Genomic DNA, 23,775 nt, shown 5'->3' with positions numbered 1-23,775 from the left:
GAAAGAAAGAAAGAAAGAAAGAAAGAAGGAAAGATAGAAAGAAAGAAAGTAAGAAATGCTAGGAGCTGCTGCACTTTGCTACATCTGTATGTGCTAGATGCTGAGATCAGTGCTGGTGCTGCTGCCAACAATAGGCCTAGACTGAGAAGAAGAAGAAGAGTGCTCAGGCCCAGGGTAACCTTCCAGGAGCTACAGGAGCTGGAGATTGTAGAATGCTACAGGGTGGACAAAGACATACTACAAGAACTCACTCAACTCGGACCCAGAGCCAACAAAGGGGAATCCATCCCAGTGGAAACAAAGGTATGTGTAGCCCTTAGGATACTAGCTACAGGTACTTTCCAAAGACCAACTGGAGACATGATGGGGGTCTCAAAGGCATCAATATCCAGGGTACTCCACCAGTTCCTGGATACCATGCTAACACATGCCAGTGAGTACATTTATTTACCCCACATCCCTGAGGAAATGGCTAGCAGTATGCGACTTCACACTACCCTGAGGTACTGGGTGCCATAGACTTCACTCATGTACATATCAAAGCACCACCCGGGGAGGAGGGTAGAGTCTATATCAACCGCAATGGGTATCACTTCATAAACTGCCAGGTCATGTGTAATGCCCAGGGCTTTATCATGAATGTGTGTGCTGGCAGCAATGGCTGTTATCACAACTCCCATATCTGGCAAGAATCACAGCTGTACCAGATGTTTGCCAGGGGGGGCATCCCATACGACCATCTACTGGGGGCTGCTGGCTATGCACTGGAACCGTGGATGATGACACCCATCAGAAATGCAGACACACACACACCGAAGAACCCAATAATGAGGCACATGCACAAACTAGGATCACAGAGTGTGTGTTTGGGCTGCTCAAGTCATGGTTCCAGTGCCTAGATATATCTGGTGGAGTTTTGCAGTACTCTCCAGCCACATGAGCACAGATGTTCACAGTATGTGCCATACATAACATCATCCTGCAGAAACACCTGGATCATCAGAGGGAAGGGATACACAACCCTCCATTAGTGCCTAGGTCCCCACAGCCACACCCACAGGGGGACTCTGAAGAGGTACCCCCTAAGGCTGTCTCTGTAGCTAGCTGTAGGCATTCCCAGTATGCCCTGATCTTGGCCACGAGACAGTGCATAGCAAATGGACTGACAACCTATGGTCCTAGGAACTGACACCTCAGTTCGACTCGCATACATAGTAAAAAGGATGCCAGCTAGACCACACAACCTGTACCTAACCATGTACTGGCTGTGTACTGTGTGTATCAGACAGAGTCAGCCCTAAAACAGAGGTCTCTCAACCACTGCATTCACAAGGTAAGTCACTATCCTATACAACAAATGTATGGGGTATTAGACTTTGGAAGCATATGTATGGGACCTGCTGCATGTATGCAAGGGAATAGAGTGGTCTATTGGGCCACTTGCAGAGAACTAACAGCTACTTGGGGCAACAGGTACTCTGTCCAATATTGTGTGCCCCATAATATGCATTAGGCCACATAGCTGGAAACCCCACTGCATTATTCAAGGATAATGCCAAACAGTGGGATCATAGGACAGACGCATGACTGTCAATGCCAGAGTCCCCTACCCCAACACATCAGCATTCCCATACAACTGCAGTAACAGTATGTTTGCAAGGATAGATCAGCAAACCATGCAATTCCAGGGCTGTCACAAAGAAACTGGCCACATGTATTTTCCAAAAAATGCAGGGGTCACAGTGTATGTCTGTATGCTGTTGATAGTGTGACGAACTAAACCTCACTTTCTGGAGGCTGGAGTGGCTCACTGGATTAAGGATATTAGCATGGTTGATTGTGTTGATGGTTCTAAGCTGGCCACACCTACAAATTTTGCATGTCATTTACTCATATGGTAGGAGTCCCACAGAGTGTCATAACACCGTAATCTGTTACTCCGAGGAAGCTGGACACAGCCAGAGAAAATGGAGGGACAGAGGTCTAAACCTACAGACATTATACATGCTCTGAGTAACCTAGAAGGTGGCTAGTATAACAGCAGCTTGCAACAGATCAGATTAGCCACAGTACGTAAAGGCCATCATATAACTGTGTCAATACTTAGAATTCAGTGGACTGCATTTTATAGTATATTACCAGATAAACACAACAGTATGAGGAAGAGAGCAGACATATGGGGCAAAATGCTGGAAATTCTGCAAAATCATGTACAGTGAGAGGTATGAAGACTATCACCCTGTGTGTGGTGTTACATCATGTACCTCAGTCACATCATACCTCTCAACCTCTTACAGCAGGGAATCTGGACAAAGCCATAAACAATAGTAGGGCAAAGGCCCAAATATACAGAGAAGGATTAACTATTGGCCCGAAAAATGTGGAAAGTTAATAGAATAACAGGTCTTGCATTAGCATGAATCCCCCGATGTGCATGGAGTCAGTAACTCAAATGTCTCTCATCATATCCTAATGTCAGTCTATAATGTTTTGCCCCTAACGTGCCAGACAATCACAATGCTATGTGAAATTTACCAAAAATATGATGCAAAACTCTAGACATTCCATTACAATCTGTACAGTTGAGAGGTATGGGTCACATATTACGTTCAGCAAACAGCTAGGAATGCCGTGGACAAAATATCAGGGAGGTGCTGGACTGTGGAAACATATTCAGCAGCCAATTGGCTGCAGTACACAAAATCCTGGACTGGAGTACAGGTAGGTCTGGCCTGGAGTCACACTGGGCATGCTTCGACACTTAGTTTACTTGAACCTATGTCTGTTGCCTCATCTGCCCAAAGACCTGCTATGTGGACATATATCTGCACAGACATACAGCGCTGTATACATATCTGTCTCTTCCTATCCCCCTTACAATTGATTAGTGTCTCTACCAGTATGTTCCATATATATATATATATATATATATATATATATATATATATATATATATATATATATAAATATACCGTAATTCCCCAAAAATAAGACCGGGTCTTATATTCTTTCTCCTGGCGAAATGCGCATTAGGGCTTATTTTCAGGGGATGCCTTATTTACCCGCACCGTACAACAATCTAACTTTATTCAGTTATTCATGTACAAAAATTGACATTAATTAATGAACACAAATCAACATTTCTTTGTGTACAAAAATCTACATTTATTCATGTACACAAATTGACATTTATTTTGTATTTTTCTATTACTGGACAACAGTTCTAATAATGGGTTGGCAGTTGTGTGTGAATTCTACATAAACAGTGCAACAAACATTTCAAGTCCAGAATATCTGCACCTTGGCTTTCACAGTTATTCAAAAACAGTCATGTCATCTTCTTCTGGGACATTGTCATGTGTCCAACCCCTGAATTTTGACCTGAATTTCTTGTGACTCCATTTCCTGTAGAACCATTAGCCCCAATCTGTCATACCTAGCAATAGAGCTCTCCCTAAATGAGCACTGCTTATCCAAGTAGCCTGCTCGTAGTGCATTGGCAACACAGCTGTCAGTGATTTTATCCCATGAATTTTTCTCCCAGGTCATGACCTCATGCAGGCTAGGCTTCAATAAGTTTCCATGCTGATTTCTCTCCATTCTATTTTCAATCTAGTTATTGAGTTCCATGTGCGAATGGTCCTTGAATGGCTTGTTTATTGCAATACCAAGAGTCTGCAGATAGGCAGTCATTCCTGCGGGAATAATTATTTGATCTATTCTCCTCTGTGCTAGGAATTTCTTAATTTCTTTAGTGCTGTGAGTGCTGGCTGAATCCCAGACTAGTAGACCTCTTTTGCCACCTCGCAAAACAAGTGGCAGCATTACATCAACCCACTTCCTTATAACTGCTTGTGTGCACCAGGCTTTTTTGGTTTCAAGAATGTAAATGCCTGAAATACATTCAATCTTATCTTTCTTGCCCTTACTAATGATTAGAGGTGGGATTTTCTTTCCATCTAGATGAATTGCCAAAATACAGGTAACACGTACACTCTCGTAACCAGTGGAGGAAATGTAGATTGATGAGGCACCCTTCTGATCAAGTGTTGTTTGAGTTCCTTGGCCCATAAACACTGCCGTTTCATCCATAACAATCATGTTTGAGAGTTGGTATTTAGAAAAGTCAATGCCATCAACAAAGGACTTGAACACAAGTGCATGTTTAATAACTTCAGTATCTTCCAGCCTGAACTGTGTTGTTGATCTTCCTAAAGACAGTTTATATCACTGAAGGAAGACATCCAGCCAATGTTGTGATGCTTTGAAATCTTCTGTGGATATTTCTAACTGTGGTGCTATTGCAAGGGCAAATGCTTGAATATCAGCCCTGCACACAACCAAAGCCTTTGCTCTCCTGTTAGCAATCCACTCACAGATGATGTCTTCAAGCTCAGGAAATAATGGTTGCTGATCTGATCCACACTTACACTTCTTAACGTTTCCCTCATCGGCCTGTTGACTGAGGTGAACGTACGCTCCTTGTCATTTTAGGAACATTTGGAGATCTAACTTCTTCTATTTACAGAAAGCCATCAGTTTCTCTCCACGGGAGACCTCCACGATTCCTTTCTTGTACTAGATGGAATAGCTCTTTCTTTTGGCACTCATTTTGTCTAGGGGGGTTAATTGAAGACTTAATTGACCGGAGTGGCAACACAAAATGGTGCTGGTTATGAAGAGAAGACACTACCACAGCTGCTCGTTACCATGAACGCGCACTTCCCATGTGTTGTCTATACTTTGACTGATCAAAGTACACCTGCGTGGGTTTATGGGCCAATGATCTCAACCTTCAAGTCTGAGTGATTATTAGGTTACAGTAAGAATCGGAACTGGGGCTTATTTTTGGTGTAGGGCTTATATCGTGAACACCCTGGAAAAACCATGCTAGGCCTTACTTTCTGGTTAGGTCTTATTTAGAAAGAAATAAGGTATGTAAAATGTGAAAAGAGCTCTCTCGCAGTGTAGAAGTGGAAACCATGAGGGGGGGTCCCTCCCGATTTAAGTCCTTAAGACGGCATCTCTGAAATATCGCAAAGTTCCAGTAGGTGTTCTGGAGGGGAGAGCAGGGGCACACGGAAGTCTGGATGAAAATCTGGCTGAAGCCTTGCAGCCAGCAAAGTTCCACAAGACTGGAAGGATCAGTGGGAAGCTCCCCTGAGGGGCTGCAAGGGCAGAGTTGACACATTACAATTTGGCAGCCTCCAGGAGTTATGTAACCTGGGAAAAGATCTCTCCCGCCTGAGTAAAAGTGGAAGCCATGAGGGGGACTCTCCCCATGGACGTTCTTAAGGGAGAGACAAATGGATAAGAGAAGGGCTGTGAGAGCTGCTGCTTGGGTGAGGGGGATCCGGACAAGCATTCCTGAAATGCGGCAAATTCCCTAGCGTGTATCTGGATGGGAAAGGAGGGGGACGTGGAAGTCCCGATGAGGTCGCAGCTGCTGGTTGGCTGCCGATGGGAGTTCCACGAGGTCGACCAAAAACAGAGGGAGGTCCCGGTGAGAGGCCGTGAGGGCTGAGAGACACGGCCCAGTTAGGCAGCCTGTAGGGGATATGTGGGAGAGGTGGACTGTGGTGCTCTGGACTGGATTGGAAGGGGAGAGTGGGGGAAGGCTCCTGGGCATGGAGTGCTCCTCCGTGTGTGTGATGGCACTGAGACCACACCCCCCCAGTAGTTCGGAAGTTTCAAGGGATCGACCTGCAGAAAGCCGCGGGGCCAGGAGCTCTCCTTCCCAGGTGAATTCGGTGGGTGAGTCCCCCCTGTGGAAGTTGGAAGGGTAGAGCAAGGGAAGGCTCATGGGCATGGAGCACTCCCCCCTGGGTGCGAGGTAGCTGAGATCATGCCTCCTAGTGGTTTAAAAGTTTGAAGGCATCATCCTGCAGAGAGCTGTGGGGCCAGGAGCTCTCCTTCAGGGGTGAACTCGGTGGGCGAATCCACCCCTGCGTAAGTCAGAAGGGGAGAGTGGAGGAAGGCTCCAGGGCATTGAGCACTCCCCCCTGGGTGTGAGGGAGCTGAGACCATGCTCCCCAGTGGATTGGAAGTTTCAGGGGATCATCCTGCTGACAGCCTTGGGACCAGGAGCTCTCCTTCACTGGTGAACTCAGTGGGTGAGTCCACCCCTGCGGAGGTCAGAAGGGGAGAGTGGCGTAAGGCACCTGGGCATGGAGTGCTCCTGCCAGGGAGATGTGAGGGCTCCGTCCCGGCCGGTACAGGACAGCGTCCACAAAATGCGGCAAAGTCCCTTGAGTGAATCTGGACAAGAAAGGAGGGGGATGCAGAAGTCCCGATGAGGTCACGGCTGCTAGTCGGTGGGCGAGGGGAGTTCCGCAAAGTCAGACAAAAACAGAAGGAGGTCTCGGTGAGAGGCTGCGAGGGCTCGGAAACATGGCCTGGTTAGGCAGCCTGCAGGAGATATGCAGGAGAGGTGGACTGTGGTGCTCCGGATAGGATTGGAAGGGGAGAGAGGGGGAAGGATCCTGGGCATGGAGCTCTCCCCCCTGATGCGAGGGTGCTGAGTCCGTGCCCCCCCTCAATGGTTCGGAAGTTTCAGGGGATCATCCTGCGGAAAGACAGGGCCAGGAGCTCTCCTTCCCGGGTGAATTCGGTGGGTGAGTCCACCCCTGCAGAAGTCAGAAGGGGAGACCGGGGGTAGGCTCCTGGTTATGGAGTGCTCCCCCTGGGGCTGAGGGAGCTGAGACCGCTCCCCCTGGTGGTTCAGAAGTTTCAGGTGATCATCCTGTGGAAAGCCATGGGGCCAGGAGCTCTCCTTCCTGGGTGAGCTAGGAGGGTGAGTCAGCCCCTGCGGAAGTTGAAAGGAGAGTACAGCGTAAGGTGTCCGGGCATAGAGTGCTCCTGCCAGGGAGGTGTGAGGGTTCCATCCCCGGCCGGAATGGGACGGCATCCACGAAATGCGTCAAAGTCCCTCACGTGTATCTGGATGGGAAAGGAGGGGGATGAAGAAGTCCCAATGAGGTCGTGGCTGCCGGTCAGTGGCTGAGGGAAGTTCTGCGAGGTTGGCCAAAAATGGATGGAGGTCCTGGTGAGAGGCTGTGAGGGCTCACAGACACGGCCCAGTTAGGCAGCCTGCAGGGGATATGAGGGAGTGGTGGACCATGGTGCTCTGGACCAGATTGGAAGGGGAAAGTGGGGGAAGGCTCCCAGGCATGGAGCACTTTTACACCCTGGGTGTAAGGGTACCGACAGTGCACCCCCGGTGGTTCAGAAGTTTCAGGGGATTGCCCTGCATAAAGCTGTGGGGACAGGAGCTCTCTTTCCCAGATGAATTCGATGGGTGAGTCCGCCCCTGTGGAAGTTGGAAGAGGAGAGCAGGGGAAGGATCCCGGGCATGGAGTGTCCCTCCCTGGGTGCTAGAGAGCCGAGACCACACCCATAGCCCTCAACCAATCAGGGACAAATCTCATCAGACTCAAGGACAAATCCCGAAATAATCAGGGACAATAAGGGACACTTTTAAAATATTAGCACTACTAACTTGAAACATTGACAGAATAAGAGCATGTAAATTAATATACATTTTCTGAAAGAAAATGACTCTATAACTCTAATTACTATCATTATTTATTATTAAGTGCAATTCACTACCTTTTCTCCAACAGTCACCAATTTTAGGAGAGATTAAGGACACACCCAAAATTTCAGAAAAAGTTAGGGACGTCACTGAAAATCAGTGACATCTGAGAGGTATGACCATGCCCCCTGGCGGTTTGGAAGTTTCAGGGGATCGTCCTGCGGAAAACCGCAGGGCCAGGAGCTCTCCTTCTTTTTAGTGAATTCGGTGAGTGAGTCTGCCCCTGTGGAAGTCTGAAGTGGGGAGCAGGGGAAGGCTCCTGGGCATGGAGCACTATTCACTGGGTGCGAGGGAGCCAAGATTGCGCCACCCTGGTGGTTCAGAAGTTTGAGGGGGATTGTCCTGTGGAAAGGCACGGGGCCAGGAGCTCTGCTTCCCAGGTGAACTCGGTGGGTGAGTCTGCCCCTGCGGAAGTCAGAAGGGGAGAGCGGCATAAGGCACCAAGGCATGGAGCGCTCCTGCCAGGAAGGTGTGATAGTTACATTCCCGGCCAGAACAGGATGGTGTCCGCGAAATGCGGCAAAGTCTCTCATGTGAATCTGGGCAGGAAAGGAGGGGGAAGCAGAAGTCCTGATGAAGTCAAGGCTGCCAGTCAGCGGCCAAGGGGAGGTCCATGAGGTCAGCCATAAATGGAGGGAGGTCCTGGTGAGAGGCCGTGAGGGCTTGGAGACACGGCCCGGTTAGGCAGCCTGCAGGGGATATGCGGGAGAGGTGGACCATGTTGCTCTGGACGGGATTGGAAAGGGAGAGCGGGGGAAGGCTCCCGGGCATGGAGCACTCCCCCATGGGTGGGAGGGCACCGAGACCATGCTCACTGGTGGTTCGGAAGTTTCAGGGGATCTTTCTGTGGAAAGCCGCAGGACCAGGAGCTCTCCTTCCCTGGTGAACTCGGTAAGTGTGTCCGGCCTTGCACAAGTCGGAAGGGGAGAGTGGAGGAAGGCTCCTGGGCATGGAGCACTCCCCCTGGGGGCGAGGGAGCTGAGACTGCTTCCCCTGGTGGTTTGGAAGTTTCAGGGGATCGTCCTGCGGAAAGCCGCAGGGCCAGGTGCTCTCCTTTCTGAGTGAGCTAGGAGGGTGAGTCCACCACTGCGGAAGTTGGAAAGGGAGTGCAGTGTGAGTGCCCGAGCATAGAGTGCTCATGACAGGGAGGTGTGAGGGTTCCGTCCCCAGCTGGTATGGGACGGAGTCCAGGAAATGCGGCAAAGTCCCTCACGTGTATTTGGACGGGAAAGGAGGGGGACGCAGAAGTCCCGATGAGGTCGCGGCTGCCAGTCAGTGGCTGAGGGGAGTTCAGCGAGGTCAGCCAAAAATGGAGAGAGGTCAAGGTGAGTGGCCACGAGGGCTCAGAGACACAGCCTGGTTAGGCAGCCTGCAAGGGATATGCGGGAGAGGTGGACCATGGTGCTCTGGACCAAATAGGAAGGGGAGAAGGGGGGAAGGCTCACAGAGATGGAGCACTCCCCCTGGGTGTGAAGGTGCTGATAGTGCACCCTCCGGTGGTTCAGAAGTTTCAGGGGATCATCCAGCTTAATGGCGCTGGGCCAGGAGCTCTCTTTCCCGGGAGAATTTGGTGGGTGAGTCCATCCCTGTGGAAGTTGGAAGGGGAGAGTGGGGGAAAGATCCTGGGCATGGAGTGCTCCCCCTGGGTGCAAGGGAGCTGAGACTGCACCCATAGCCCTCAACCAATCAGGGACAAATCTCATCAGAATCAGGGACAATTCCTGAAATAATCAGGGACAATAAGGGACACTTTTAAAATATTAGCACTATTAACTTGAAACATTGACAGAATAAGATAATCTGAATTAATATACATTTTCTGAAATAAAATAAATCTATAACTCTAATTACTATCATTATTTATTAAATGGAATTCACTACCTTTTCTCCAACAGACACCAATTTTAATAGAGATTAAGAAGGACACACCCAAAATTTCAGTCAAAATTACGGACGTCACTGAAAATCAGGGAGAGCTGAGAGGTATGCTGTGCCCCCTTTGTGGTTCGGAAGTTTAAGGGGATCATCCTGCGGAAAGCCGTGGGGCCAGGAGCTCTCCTTTTCAGGTGAATTTGGTAGGTGAGTCCACCCCTGTGGAAGTCAGAAGGGTAGAGCGGGGGAAGGCTCTCAGGCATGGAGCACTCCCTGCTGGTTGTGAGAGAGCTGAAACCGCACCACCCAGTGGTTCAGAAGTTTCAGGGGATTGTCCTGCGGAAAGCCGCAAGGCCAGGAGCTCTCCTATCCAGGTGAACTCGGTGGGTGAGTCCGCCCCTACGGAAGTTAGAAGGGGACAGTGGCATAAGGCACCCAGGCATGGAGCACTCCTGCCAGGGAGGTGTGAGGGTTCTGTCCCCGACTGGTACGGGATGATGTCCACGAAATGCGGCAAAGTCCCTCACGTGAATCTGGATGGGAAAGGAGGGGGACGTGGAAGTCCCAATGAGGTCAGGGCTGCTGGTCAGTGGGCGAGGGGAGTTCTGCGAGGTCGGTCAAAAACAGAGGGAGGTCCCACTGAGAGGCCGCGAGGACTCGGAGACATGGCCCGGTTAGGCAGCCTGCAAGGGATATGCAGGAGAGGTGGACCATGGTGCTCTGGACCAGATTGGAAGGTGAGAGTGGGGAAAGGCTCCCAGGCATGGAGCACTTCCCCTGGGTACAAAGGCACCGAGAACATGCCCCTCCAGTGGTTCAGAAGTTTCAGGGGATCATCCTGCGGAAAGCCGCGAGGCCAGGAGTTTTCCTTCACTGGGAGCTAGGAGGGTGAGTCCACCCCTGAGGAAGTCAAAAGAGAAGAGCAGCGTAAGGTGCCCGGGCATGTAGCGCTTCTGCAAGAGAGGTGTGAAATTTCCGTCCCCAACCGGTACGGGATGGCATTCGTGAAATGTGGCAAAGTCCCTCATGTGTGTCTGGATGGGAAAGGAGGGGGACACGGAAGTCCCGATTAGGTAGTGGCACCTGGTCAGTGGCCGAGAGGAGTTCCACGAAGTCGGCCAAAAATGGAGGGAGGCCTCGGTGAGAGGCTGCTAGAGCTCTGAGACATGGCCCAGTTAGGCAGCCTGCAGGGGATATGCAGGAGAGGTGAACCTTGGTGCTCTGGACTGGATTGGAAGGGGAGAGCAGGGAAAGGCTCCCGGGCATGGAGCATTCCCCTCTGGGTGCAAGGGTGCTGACAGTGTGCCCCCCAGTGGTTCGGAAGTTTCAGGGGCTCATTCTGTGAAAAGCCGTGGTGCCAGGAGCTCTATTTCCCAGGTGAATTCGGTGGGTGAGTCCACCCCTGTGGAAGTTGGAAGGGAAGAACAGGGGAAGGATCCCTGTCATGGAGCGCTCCCCCCTGGGTACAAGGGAACTGAGACCGTGCCATAGCCATCAACCAATCAGGGACAAATCTCATCAGAATCAGGGACAAATCCTGAAATAATCTAGGATAATAAGGGACACTTTTAAAATATTAGCACTATTAACTTGAAACATTAAGAGAATAAGAGAATCTGAATTAATATACATTTTCTGAAATAAAATAAATCTAGAACTCTAATTACTATCATTATTTATTAAGTACAATTCATTAACTTTTCTCCAACAGTCACCAATTTTAGGAGAGATTAAGAAGGACACACCCAAAATTTCAGTCAAAATTAAGGACGTCACTGAAAATCAGGGACAGTTGAGAGGAATGACTGCACCCACCCCCCCCGGTGGTTTGGAAGTTTGAGGGGATCATCCTGCAGAAAGCTGCTGGGCCAGGAGCTCTCCTTCCTGGGTAAATACGGTAGATGAGTCCGCCCCTGTAGAAATCAGAAGGGGAGAGCTGGGGAAGGCTATCGCGCATGGAGTGCTCCCCCCTGGGTGCGAGAGAGCAGAGACCGCACCCCCCGGTGGTTCAGAAGTTTCAGGGGATTGTCCTGCGGAAAGCTGCAGGGCCAGGAACTCTCCTTCCCAGGTGAACTCGGTTGGTGAGTCTGCCCCTGCGGAAGTCAGAAGGGGAGACTGGTGTATGGCACCCGTGAATGGAGCACTCCTGCCAGGAGATGTGAGGGTTCTGTCCCCGTCCGGTACAGGACTGCGTCTGTGAAATGCAGCAAAGTCCCTGGGACACAGAAGTCCCAATGAGGTCGTGGCTGCCAGTCGGCAGCTGAGGGGAGTTCCGCGAGGTTGTCCAAAAATGGAGGGAGGTCCTGGTGAGAGGCCACGAGGTCATGGAGACAGGGACCAGTAAGGCAGCCTGCAGGGGATATGCAAAAGAGGTGGACCATGCTGATCTGGACCAGATTGGAAGGGGAGAGTGGGGGAAGGGTCCTGGGCATGGAGCTGATACCGCATCCCCCCAGTGGTGTGGAATTTTTTGGGGATCGTCCTGTGGAATGCCACGGGGCTAGGAGCTCTCCATCCCGGGTGAATTCAGTGGGTGAGTCTGCCCCGGTGGAAGTTGGAAGGGGAGAGTGGAGGAAGGCTCCTGGGCATGGAGCACTCCCCCCTGCTTGTGAGGGAGCCGAGAACGAGCCCCCCCCGGTGGTTTGGACGTTTCAGGGGAATTTCCTGTGGAAAGCCACAGGGCCAGGAGCTCTCCTTCCCAGGTGAATTCGGTGGATGAGTCCCTCGTGTGAAAGTCGGAAGGCTCCCAGGATTGGAGAACTCCTGCCAGGGAGGTGTGAGGATTCCATCCCCAGCTGGTACGGGAAGGCATCCTCGAAATGCGGCAAAGTCCCTCATGTGAATCTGGATGGGAAAGGAGGGGGACGTGGAAGTCACGATGAGGTTGCGGCTGCAGGTCAGCAGCCAAGAGGAGTTCCATGAGGTCAGCCAAAAATGGAAGGAGGTCTCGGTGAGAGGCCGTGAGTGCTCGGAGACATGGCCTAGTTAGGCAGCCTGCAGAGGATATGCGGGAGAGGTTGAACTTGGTGCTCTGGACGAGATTGGAAGGGGAGAGTGGGGAAATGCTCCCGGGCATGGACAGCTCCCCCCTGGGTGTGAGGGCACCAAGACTGCTCCCCCCCGGTGGTTCGGAAGTTTCATGGGATCATCCTGGAGAAAGCCACAGGGCCAGGAGCTCTCCTTCCCAGAGGAACTCAGTTGGTGATTCTGCCCCTGCAGAAGTCGGAAGGGGAGAGCGGCATAAGGTACCCGGGCATGGAACGCTCTTGTCAGGGAGTTGTGATGGTTTCATCCCTGGCCGGTATGGGACAGCATCCGCTAAATGCTGCAAAGTCCCTCATGTGAATCTGGATGGAAAGAAGGGGGATATGGAAGTCCAGATGAGGTTGTGGCTGCTGGTTGGCAGATGAGGGGCGTTCCAAGAAGTTGGCAATAATGGAGGGAGGTCCTGATGAGAGGCTACGAGGGCTCGGAGACACTTCCCGGTTAGGCAGACTGCAGGGGATATGCGGGAGAGGTGGACTGTGGTGCTCTGGACCAGATTGGAATGGGAGAGCAGGGGAAATCTCCCGTGCATGGACCGCTCCACCCTGGGTGCGAGGGTGCTGAGACCGCACCCCCCCCAGTGGTTCTGCAGTTTCAGGGGATTGTCCTGCAGAAAGCCACAGGGCCAGGAGCTCTCTTTCCTGGGTGAATTTGGTGGGTGAGTCCGCCAGTGTGGAAGTTGGAAGGAGAGAGCGGGGGAAGGCTACCGGGCATGGAACACTCCCCCCTGGGTGCGAAGGCACCAAGACCACTACCTCCTGGTGGTTAGGAAATTTCAGGTGACCATCTTGCGGAAAGCCGCAGGGTCAGGAGCTCTCCTTCCTGGTGAATTCAGTGGGTGAGTCTGCCCCTGCGGAAGTCAGAAGGGGAGATCGGGAGAAGGCTCCCAGGCATGGAACACTCCCCACTGCATGGGATGGAACCGAGACTGCACTCCCTGATGGTTAGGAAGTTTCAGGTGATCGTCCTGCAGAAAGCCGCGGGGCCAGGAGCTCTCCTTCCTGGGTGAGCTAGGAGGGTGAGTCTGCCCCTGTGGAAGTCGGAAGGGGCGAGCAGCGTAAGGCTCCCGAGCATGGAGTGCTCCTGCCAGGGAGGTGTGAGAGTTCTGTCCTCAGCCGGTGCGGGATGACATCCGTGAAATGTGACAAAGTCCCTAGCGTCTATCTGGATGGGAAAGGAGGGGGACACAGAAGTTCCGATGAGGTCGCAGTTGCAGGTTGGCAGCCGAGGGGAGTTCCGCAAGGTCGGCCAGAAATGGAGGGAGGTCCAAGTGAGAGGCCGCGAGGGCTCAGAGACACGGCCCGGTTAGGCAACCTGCAGTGGATATGCTGAAGAGGTGGACCATGCTGCTCTGGACCGGATTGGAAGGGGAGAGTGGGGGAAGGCTTCCAGGCATGAAATGCTCCCTCTTGGGTGTGAGGGTGCTGAGAGCATCCCCCTGGTGCTTTGGAAGTTTCAGGTGATTGTCCTGTACAAAGCCGCGGGGCCAGGAGCTCTATTTCCCAGTTGAATTCGGTGGGTGACTCCATCCCTGTGGAAATTGGAAGGGGAGAGCAGGGAAAGGCTCCCAGGCATGGAGCACTCTCCCCTGGGTGTGAGGAAGCTGAGACCGTGCCCCCCGGTGGTTCAGATGTTTCAGGGGATAGTCCTTCGGAAAGCCGCTAGGCCAGGAGCTCTACTTCCCAGGTGAACTCGGTGTGTGAGTCCGCCCCTGCGGAAGATGGAGGGGGAGAGCAGCGTAAGGTGCACAGTCATGGTGCGCTCCTGCCAGGGAGATGTGAGGATTCCATCCCCCAGCCGGTATGGGATGGCATCCCCGAAATGCGGCAAAATCCCCAGAATGGCTCTGGACCAGAAAGGAGGGGGCTCAGACATCCCAAAGAGAGTGGGCCTGTCCCTTGGCGGCCAAGGGAAGCTCCACAAAGGTGGCAGGGTTTGGAAGGAGGTCCTGCTGAGAGGCACCCAGGGCATGGAGACATAGCACAGTTAGGCAGCCTGCAGGGGATATGTGGGAAGATTGAGACCATGGCGTTCTGGACCAGAAAGCAGGGGGGCTCAAATGTCCCAATGAGAGTGGGCCTGCCCCTCGGCAGCCAAGGGGAGTTCCGCGAAGGTAGCAGGGATCGGTGGGAGGTCCTGCTGAGAGGCACCCAGGGTATGGAGACACCGCACGATTAAGCAGCCTGCAGGGGATATGCGGGAAGACTGGGACCATGGTGTTCTGGACTGGAAAGCAGGGGGGTTCGGACATCCCACTGAGAATGGGTCTTTCCTCAGTGGCCTAGGGGAGTTTCGCAAAGGTGCCAGGGATCGGAGGGAGTTCCTGCTGAGAGGAACACAGAGACACCACACTGTTAGGCAGCCTGCAGAAGATATGCGGGAAGACTGGAACCGTGGTGTTCTGGAACGGAAAGCTGGGGGCTTGGACATCCCGATAAGACCAGGCCTGCCCATTGGCTGCCAAGGGGAGTTCCAGGAAGGCGACAGGGATCAGAGGGAGGTCCCGCTGAGAGGCATCCAAGGCATGGAGACACAGCATGGTTAGACAGCCTGAAGGGGTCATGGAGGTGGCAAGGTCCCCAAGGCGAGCCTTGCACTGCATCCGGGTAAAGTGGTCTCTATGCATGTTTGAAGGGGGGGCTGCCATGGTAGGCCCTTACAGAAGTCATTAAGGGTGCTTTGTTCATAGGCCTGAAGGCCCAGAGAGCATCCGACCTGCCCCATTCTCAAAGGCTTTCTCGAAAAATCACAAAGTCCCCAGAGTAACCCTTAATCGGAAAGGAGGTGGACTTGGAAGTCTGTATGAGAGTGTAATTACCCCTCCAAGGCCAAGGGGAGTTCCACAGTGGTGGTCGCACCCTGTATATTCACCCCCCCGATCGTCAAGCGGGCTTGTGTGATATGGCATGATTTGGCAGCCTCCAGGAGTTAAGGAACTAAGGGGTTTTTCATCAAAGGTCAATTCTGGGTACCAGCCCCAGTGAAAATGTCCTGCCAGATGTCCCTGTATTATAGTGGTGCCTTTCCCACTGTCTATCAATCGGTTGGGCCAACCAACTCCCACTGGTTGAGGGCACCTGCATTGTGGCTCTGTGGGTCATGGCTTGTGGGTTAAGCTTCTCCACCCCAGGAGCGACATGTGGTTGAGGTGCAGAGCACTCCATGCCCCTTAGGGAGGTAGTCTAGGTGAGACTGATGAGACCAGGCTGAGGCATAGGAGTCCTGTGACATGGTTTTCATCCCCGGCATCCATGTGAGGCTGAAGAGTGTGGGGCTGTATCTCCCTTTTCTCTAGCTATAGCACTGATGCACACTGTGCCAGCCTGCAGCCCTCCGAGGTCATGGTTGCCGGTCCACGACCGGCACCTGTGTGCCCCCTCCATGGGGAGAGGGACACCTCCTGTCAGCAGAGGTATGGGCTCCTGTACCTCATCTCTGCCCACCCGACAAGGTGCTCCTATCTGGTTGATCCTGCCAGTAGCATATGCTTGTCTCAAAGATTAAGCCATGCAAGTCTCGCTGCACACAGATGTTACAGTGAAACTGCAAATGGCTCATTAAATCAGTTATGGTTCCATTGATTGCTCCACCATTACTTGGATAACTCTGGTAATTCTAGAGCTGATACATGCTGACGAGCGCTGACCTCCGGGGATGCATGCATTTATCAGACAAAAACCAATCCGGGTCTTTGCCCGGCAGCTTTGGTGACTCTAGATAAGCTCAGGCCAATCGCATGCCCTCGTGGCGGTGACGTGACATTCGAATGTCTGCCCTATCAACTTTCGATGGTACTATCTGTGCCTACCATGGTGACCATGGGTAATGGGGAATCAGGGTTCGATTCCGGAGAGGGAGCCTGAGAAACAGCTACCACATCCAAGGAAGGCTGCAGGCATGCAAATAACCCACTCCCGACTTGGGGAGGTACTGATGAAAAATAACAATGCAGGACTCTTTTGAGGCCCTGTAATTGGAATGAGTACAATTTAAATGCTTCAACGAGGATCTACTGGAGGGCAAGTCTGGTGCCAGCAGCTGTGGTAATTCCAGCTTCAATATCATATTTTAAAGTTGCTGCAGTTAAAAAGCTCGTAGTTGGATCTTGGGATAGGGCTAGCGATACACGACGAGGTGAGCTACCGCCTGTCCCAGACCCTGCCTCTCAGTGCTCCCTCGATGCTCTTAACTGAGTGCCCTGGGGTCTGAAGCATTTACTTTGAACAAATGAGAGTGTTCAAAGCAGTCCAGTTGGCTGAATTCTTTAGATAGGAATAATTGAATAGGACTCCGGTTCTATTTTGTTGGTTTTTCGGAACTGGGGCCATGATTAAGAGGGATGGCCAGGGGCATTCATATTATGCAGCTAGAGGTGAAATTCTTGGACCGCCACAAGACGAATGAAAGCAAAAGCATTTTCCAAGAATGTTTTCATTAATCAAGAATGAAAGTCGGAGGTTCGAAGATGATCAGATACCGTCATAGTTTCGACCATAAATGATGCCGACTAGTGATCCGGCTGCGTTATTCTCATGACCCGCCAGGGAGCTTCTGGGAAACCAAAGTCTTTGGGTTCTGGGGGGAGTATGGTTGCAAAGCTGAAACGTAAAGTAATTGACGGAAGGGCACCACCAGGAGTGGAGCTTGCTGCTTAATTTGACTCAACATGGGAAAACTCATCCAGCTCGAACACAGAAAGGATTGACAGATTGATAGCTCTTTCTCAATTCTGTGGGTGGTGGGGAATGGCCGTTCTTAGCTGGTGGAGAGATTTGTCTGGTTAATTCTGATAACGAATGAGACTCCGCCACGCTATATAGTTATGCAGCCCAGTGTGGTCATCTCCAACTTCTTAGGGGAACAAGTTGCTTTCAGCCACACGAGATTGAGCAATAACAGGTCTGTGATGCCCTTAGATGTCTGGGGCTGCACGCGTGCTACACTGAATGGATCAGCATGTGTCTATCCTTGGCCAACAGGCCCGGGTAATCTGCTGAACACCATTCATGATAGGGACTGGAGACTGCAATTATTCTTTGTGAACAAGGAATTCCTAGTAAATGAAGGTCATAAGCTTACATTGATTAAGTCCCTGCCCTTTGTACACACCGCCCATTGCTACTACCAATTGGATGGTTTAGTGAGGTCCTCAGATCGGCCCACTGGAATTGGTCATGGCCCCAGTAGAGCGCCGAGAAGATGATCAAACTTGACTATCTAGAGGAAGCAAAATTCGTAACAAGGTTTCCGTAGGTGAACCTGCGGAAGGATCATTAATGTCATGGGTCCTGGGACGTTGTTGTCCCTGGGTACCAGGGCTTCTCCTCATTTCACTGCCCTGAACCTCTGTGTCTCTCTGATTTTCTTTGATTCCTATCTCTCTGTGCACCCTTGTGTATGCCAGCAGGACTGAGCCTGTGTCTCTGGGGGGAAGGGAGGGAGGGAGAGTGGAGGGAGTAAGAGGAGGGGTGGTGTCTGTCCCCCATGGTGCCTGGTGGTGGGAGAGAGGGGGTGCATCCATGCGGTGAAAGGTACAGGTGCTCCTCTACTGCCATGAGGGGATGGTGGTGGAGGGTGTGCCTGGCCCAATGGTATGGTCCACCGTGTGCCCCAGAGGTGGCTGGCTCTGTGTGCGGTAGTGGGAGGGAGCATGCGTGCGGTAGTGGGAGGGAGAGGGCATAGTCCTGGCAGGGGGGCGGTAGCCTCCCCTCTTGCCTTACAGGGCCACCCCCAGGAGTTTCACAATGGAGTTCTCTCCCCTCAATGTCAGTCATGGGTACATGTGGAGGATGCCCCACTCCTCATGGGGTATTGGTTCAAATACCCAGAAGGTTGGTGGTGTGGCCATGTGCCAGCTGCTGTGGGACTCCCTGCTGTCCTGCGGCAAAGGGTCAGTAACCCCGGTCTGGGCGCCCATGACGACGCCTGTGAAACTTTGCCTGCTCATCTTGAGGTACAATACTGGGAGGGCAGCGGTGCCCATGGCGAATAAGAACTGTATGACTCTGAGTGGTGGATCACTCGGCTCATGCGTGGATGAAGAACGCAGATAGCTGTGAGAACTAATGTGAATTGAAGGACACATTGATCATCAACACTTTGAACGCACTTTGCAGCCCCAAGGTTACTCACGGGCTATGCCTGTCTGAGGGTCGTCATGGCTTCCATCACCCATGGGGGTGTCTGGCCCCTGTTGAGGGCATGGCCGGGAAGTTGAGGGAGCCCACTGTGGGCACCCCTGTCCCCCTGGGAGAGATGTGGATGGATGGAGGCGTCCTCTGCTGCCCGGAGCCGAGAAGCCTGTCTGAGTATGGCATGGAGATGGTGCGTGTCTGGCCTGCCCTTGGAGGCTGTTGGTGGTATGCCACCTGTCTGCCCTCCTCGTGTGGAGCCTGACACCTGCCTGCTCTGTTCATGTGTGCTGAGGCTGTGTTGGCTGTCCTCCTCCACCGCTTGGAGTTCGGAGGTTGGGAGTGGGTGTGTGGGGCCAAGGGAGGATGGGTAGTCTGTCCACCCCTGAGGCTCCTGCTGTCCCCCCCTGTGACCATACACTGAATGTGACCTCAGATCAGACGTGGCGACCCACTGGATTTAAGCATATTACTAAGCGGAGGAAAAGAAACTAACCATGATTCTCTCAGTAACGGCAAGTGAAGAGGGAACAACCCAGCACCAAGTCCCTGCCCAGGTGACGGGCGCAGGGAAATTTGACGTATGTAAGTCCATCTTCCCGGCGCCGCCCAGGGGGCACAAGTCCTTGTGTTTGTGGCTCAGCCTGCGGATGGTGTGAGGCCTGTGGTGGCCCCCAGCAAATTGGGATCAGGTCTTCTGGAGTCGAGTTGTTTGTGAATGCAGCCCAAAGAGGGTGGTAACCTCCATCTAAGGCTAAACACCAGCACAAAACAGATAGCGGACAAGTACCATAAGGGAAAGTTGAAAAGAACCTTGAAGAGAGAGTTCAAGCAGTCGTGAAACTGTTCAGAGGTAAATGGGTGGGGTCCACGTGATCCGCCCGGAGGATTCAACACAGCGGCCGTGCTGGCCGTATGGGTGAGGTGGATTCCCTCCCCCTCCGGGGAGTGGGGGACTGTTCCCTAGCATGCTGGCTGCTGTCAGATGCATTTCCTCTGTGGTCGTGCACAACGACCGGCTCCGGGTTGACCAGGAAGGCCATGCGGAAGGTGGTGCCACTCATTGGAGGGGAGTGTTACAGCCTGTGGCATCAGCCCTCACCATGCCCCGGGGTCATGGGAGACTGCTGCCTCACCTACCTCTGCCCTCGTGGTGGGGGCTGGGGGCCCCCGGCTCCCAGTGGAACTGTTGACTGGGCCAGACTGCCCTCATTGCAGCCCGACTGCATCCTGCCGCTGTGCAGGCGGGCTCACATCGGATGCCCGTGGTTGCGGTGATGTCAGTGACCCAACCGTCCCACCTTGAAACATGGACCAAGGAGTCTAACAGGTGTGTGAGTCTGAGGGTGGGCAGGAGACCCCACGGTGCAATGAATGTGAGGGCCAGTGAGTACCGGCTGAGTGCCCCCACCCCATGTGGGGGGTGCACCATCAGCCCGTCTCACCCATACCATCAGGAAGGTGGAGTGTGAGCACACCAGGTGTGACCCGAAAGATGGTGAACTATGCCTGGGCAGAGCGAAGGCAGAGGAAACTCTGGTGGAGGTCTGTAGTGGTCCTGACATGCAAAGCGGTCGTCCGACCTGGGTATAGGGGAGAAAGACTAATCGAACCATCTAGTAGCTTGTTCCCTCCAAAGTTTCCCTCAGGATAGCTGGCACTTGGCGGATGCAGTTTTATCTGGTAAAGTGAATGATTAGAGGTCTTGGGGCCAAAATGATCTCAACCTATTGTCAGACTTTAAATGGATAAGAAGCCCGACTTGCTGGCTTGAAGCTGGGAGTAGATTGCGAGCACCCAGTGAGCCACTTTTGGTAAGCAGACGTGGCGCTGCAGGATGAACTGAATGCTGGGTTAAGGCATCCAAGGCTGACACTCATCAGACCCCAGAAAAGGTGTTGGTTGATATAAACAGTAGGACGGTAGCCATGGAAGTCGGAATCCATGAAGAAGTGTGTAACAACTCACCTGGCAAATCAACTAGCCTTGAAAATGGATGGCACTGGAGTGTCGGGCCCATACCCGGCCGTCGCTGGTGCTGGGAGCCAAGGGGGCTATGCTGTGATGAGTAGGAGGGCCACTGCGGTGGCACTGAAGCCCAGGGCGAAGGCCCGGTTGGAGCCGCCTTGGGTGCAGATCTTGGTGGTAGTAGCAAATATTCAAATGGGAGGTTTGAAGGCCGAAGTGGAGGAGGGTTCCATGTCAACAGCAGTTGAACATGTTTCAGTCAGTCCTGAGAGATAGGTGAGCTCTGTTCTGAAGGGATGGGCGATGGACTCCATCATCCTCGGCCGATCGAAAAGGAGTCAGGTTCAGATCCCCAAATCTGAAGTGGGGAAGATGGGCGCCTCGCAGTGTCCAGTGCAGTGATGCAAACAATCCTGGAGAAGCCAGCGGGGGCCCCTGGGAGAGTTCTCTTTTCTTTGTAAAGGGCAAGGGTGCCCTGGAATGGATTTGCCCCTAGAGAGGGGCCCGCACCCTGGAAAGCTTTGCGGTTCTGTCAGCATCAGGTGAGCTCTCGCCGGCCCTTGAAAATCCAGGGAAGAGGGTGTAAGACTCGTGCCGGGCCATACCCATATCCAGAGCAGGTCTCCAAGTTGAACAGCCTCTGGCATGTTAGAACAATATAGGTAAGGGAAGTCGGCAAGCCAGATCCATAACTTTGGGATAAGGATTGTCTTTAAGGGCTGGGTCGGTCGGGCTTGGGCATGAAGAGGGTCTGGGTGAGTGCCGCTGCTTGATAAGACATTGCCCCCTTGCTGTGTGCCCCCATTGGAGGGATGGGGGATGGCGGAGGTGACTCTAAACATGCACTGGGCCAATCCTGTGGATCACCCTGGCTGTGACAGGTGCCGGTCCTGACTGGAGTCCCACATCGTCCGGCAGCTAGTAGCTGACTCAAAACTGGTGCAGACCAGGGGAATCTGACTGTTTAATTAAAACAAAGCATTGCGAAGGCCTGAGACAGGTGTTGACGCGATGTGATTTCTGCCCAGTGCTCTGAATGTCAAAGTGAAGAAATTCAATGAAGCATGGGTAAACGGTGGGAGTAACTATGACTCTCTTAAGGTAGCCAAATGCCTCGTCATCTAATTAGTGACATGCATGAATGGATGAATGAGATTCCCACTGTCCCTACCTACTATCTAGCGAAACCACAGCCAAGGGAATGGGTTTGGCAGAATTAGTGGGGAAAGAAGACCCTGCTGAGCTTGACTCTAGTCTGGCACTGTAAAGAGGCATGAGAGGTGTAGAATAAGTGGGAGACCTCAGCCACTGGTGAAATACAACTACTCTTATCATTTTTTCACTTACCCGGTGAGGCGGGGGCATGAGCCCCATCAGGGATCTCGTTTCTGGCTATAAGTGCCTGGCATCCGGGTGCAACATGTTCCAGGGACAGTTTCAGGTGGGGAGTTTGACTAGGGCTGTACACCTGTCAAAGAGTAATGCAGGTGTCCTAAGGTGAACTCAGGGAGAACAAAAACCTCCCATGGAGCAGAAGGGCAAAAGCTTGCTTGATCTTGATTTTCAGTATGAATATAGACTGTGAAAGCGGGGCCTCACAATCCTTCTGACTTTTAGGGTTTTAAGCAGGAGGTGTCAGAAAAGTTACCACAGGGATAATTGGCTTGTAGTAGCCAATCAGTCATAGTGATGTCGCTTTTTGATCCTTCGATGTCTGCTCTTCCTATCATTGTGAAGCAGAATTCACCAAGCATTGGATTGTTTACCCACTAATAGGGAACGTGATCTGGGTTCAGACCATCGTGAGACAGGTCAGGTTTACCCTACTGATGATGTGTTGTTACGATAGTAATCTTGCTCAGTACGAGAGGAACCGCAGGTTCAGACATTTGGTGTATGTGCTTGGCTGAGGAGCCAATGGTGCAAAGCTACCATCTGTGGGATTATGACTGAATGCTTCTAAGTCAGAATCTTACCTAAACATAACAATACTTTAGTGCCATGGAACTCCGGTTGGTCAGGGATAGCCATCCGCAAGGTCAGCGTGGAGTGCTGCTCGTCACTGGGTCGGAGCGCGGATGGAAGGGGGCCACAACTCTCCAGCAGTGCACCACATGTTTGCGGGGAATCAGGTGCTAAATCATTAGTAGATGATCTGATTCTGGATCAGGGTTTCGTAATTAGCAGAGCAGCAAAAACTGCGATCTATTGAAGGTCAGTCCTTGAGCCAAGCTTTTCTTGCAATGGGGGGACAGGCTCCATGCCCTCGCAGGGAGGGTGGACCTGTCTCAGGCCAGCTGGGCCTGCCCTCCCCCCATTTGTCCAGATAGTGGTGGGACTTTGTTCCTCAGCTGCAGGCGTGGGGTCTGCCCGGGAGATGGAGGGAGCATGGTCCAGGCGCAACCCAGCAGAGGAGCATCCCACATGTGAGGAGGTCACTGGTCACACCCCTCTCTCTGCAACCTCAGAGCCTCTGTCCAGATAGCCGGGACCCCTGCTGGCGTGGATGGGGCTGAGGACTGCCTGGCACCACAGAGGAGTGAGTCAGAGGCAAAAGACAAAATGGGCTGAGATGCGGGGACCAGGGGCCATGTCCTGTGTGAGTTTGAAAGCCCTAGGTGGAGGGCAAAAGGGAGAACCAATGTCACAGAAGTCTGGATGAGAGTCTGTCTGAGGCCTCTTGGCCCAGTAGAGTTCCACAAGGCAGGAAGGATCGGTGGGAAGCTCCCCTGAGGGGCTCCAAGGACAGGGTTGACACATTATGATTTGGCAGGCTCCAGGCATTATGTAACCTGGGAATAGAGCTCTCCTACCTGGGTAGAAGTGGAAGCCATGTGGGGGTTCCTCCCCATGGAAGTCCTTAAGGGAGAGAGAGAGAGAGACGAAAAACAGCCAGGCTGTGAGAGCTGCCGCCTGGGTGAGGGGGTCCAGACCATGGCCCCCTCCGTGATGGAAGTCCGGAAGGCATCTGGGCATGGAGCGCTCCCTCCTGGGTGCGAATGTCCAGGTCGCTCCCCCAAGGGAGTATCAGGCTCAAGGTTGCAAGGTCAGGAGTGCTCCTGCCTGGTTGAGGGGGGTCAGACGGAGACTCGCCTGATGGAAGTCCTCAAGGGAGCATCTGCTGGAAGGCTTCAGGACCAGGAGCCCTCCTTCCAGGCAGGTGTA

At 52.6% G+C, this 23,775-nt stretch overlaps 2 non-coding genes across 2 annotated transcripts; both read left to right on the top strand.

Annotated features, from left to right (window-relative positions):
• The first annotated feature begins 18,512 nt into the window (after nt 1–18,512).
• On the top strand, nt 18,513–18,666 carry LOC122817397. Its single transcript, XR_006367236.1, has one exon. It is a non-coding gene; the product is annotated as a 5.8S ribosomal RNA (ribosomal RNA).
• A 403-nt stretch (nt 18,667–19,069) lies between these two features.
• Nucleotides 19,070–22,849, top strand: LOC122817471. The gene has a single exon (XR_006367284.1). It is a non-coding gene; the product is annotated as a 28S ribosomal RNA (ribosomal RNA).
• The last annotated feature ends 926 nt before the right edge of the window (nt 22,850–23,775 follow it).

This window comes from Protopterus annectens, chromosome 12.part0, assembly GCF_019279795.1.
Source record: "Protopterus annectens isolate FY-2018-M chromosome 12.part0, PAN1.0, whole genome shotgun sequence".
NCBI lineage: Eukaryota > Metazoa > Chordata > Ceratodontiformes > Protopteridae > Protopterus > Protopterus annectens.
The sequence above is the reverse complement of the archived record's forward strand: the minus strand, read 5'-3'. Positions and strand labels throughout refer to the sequence as shown.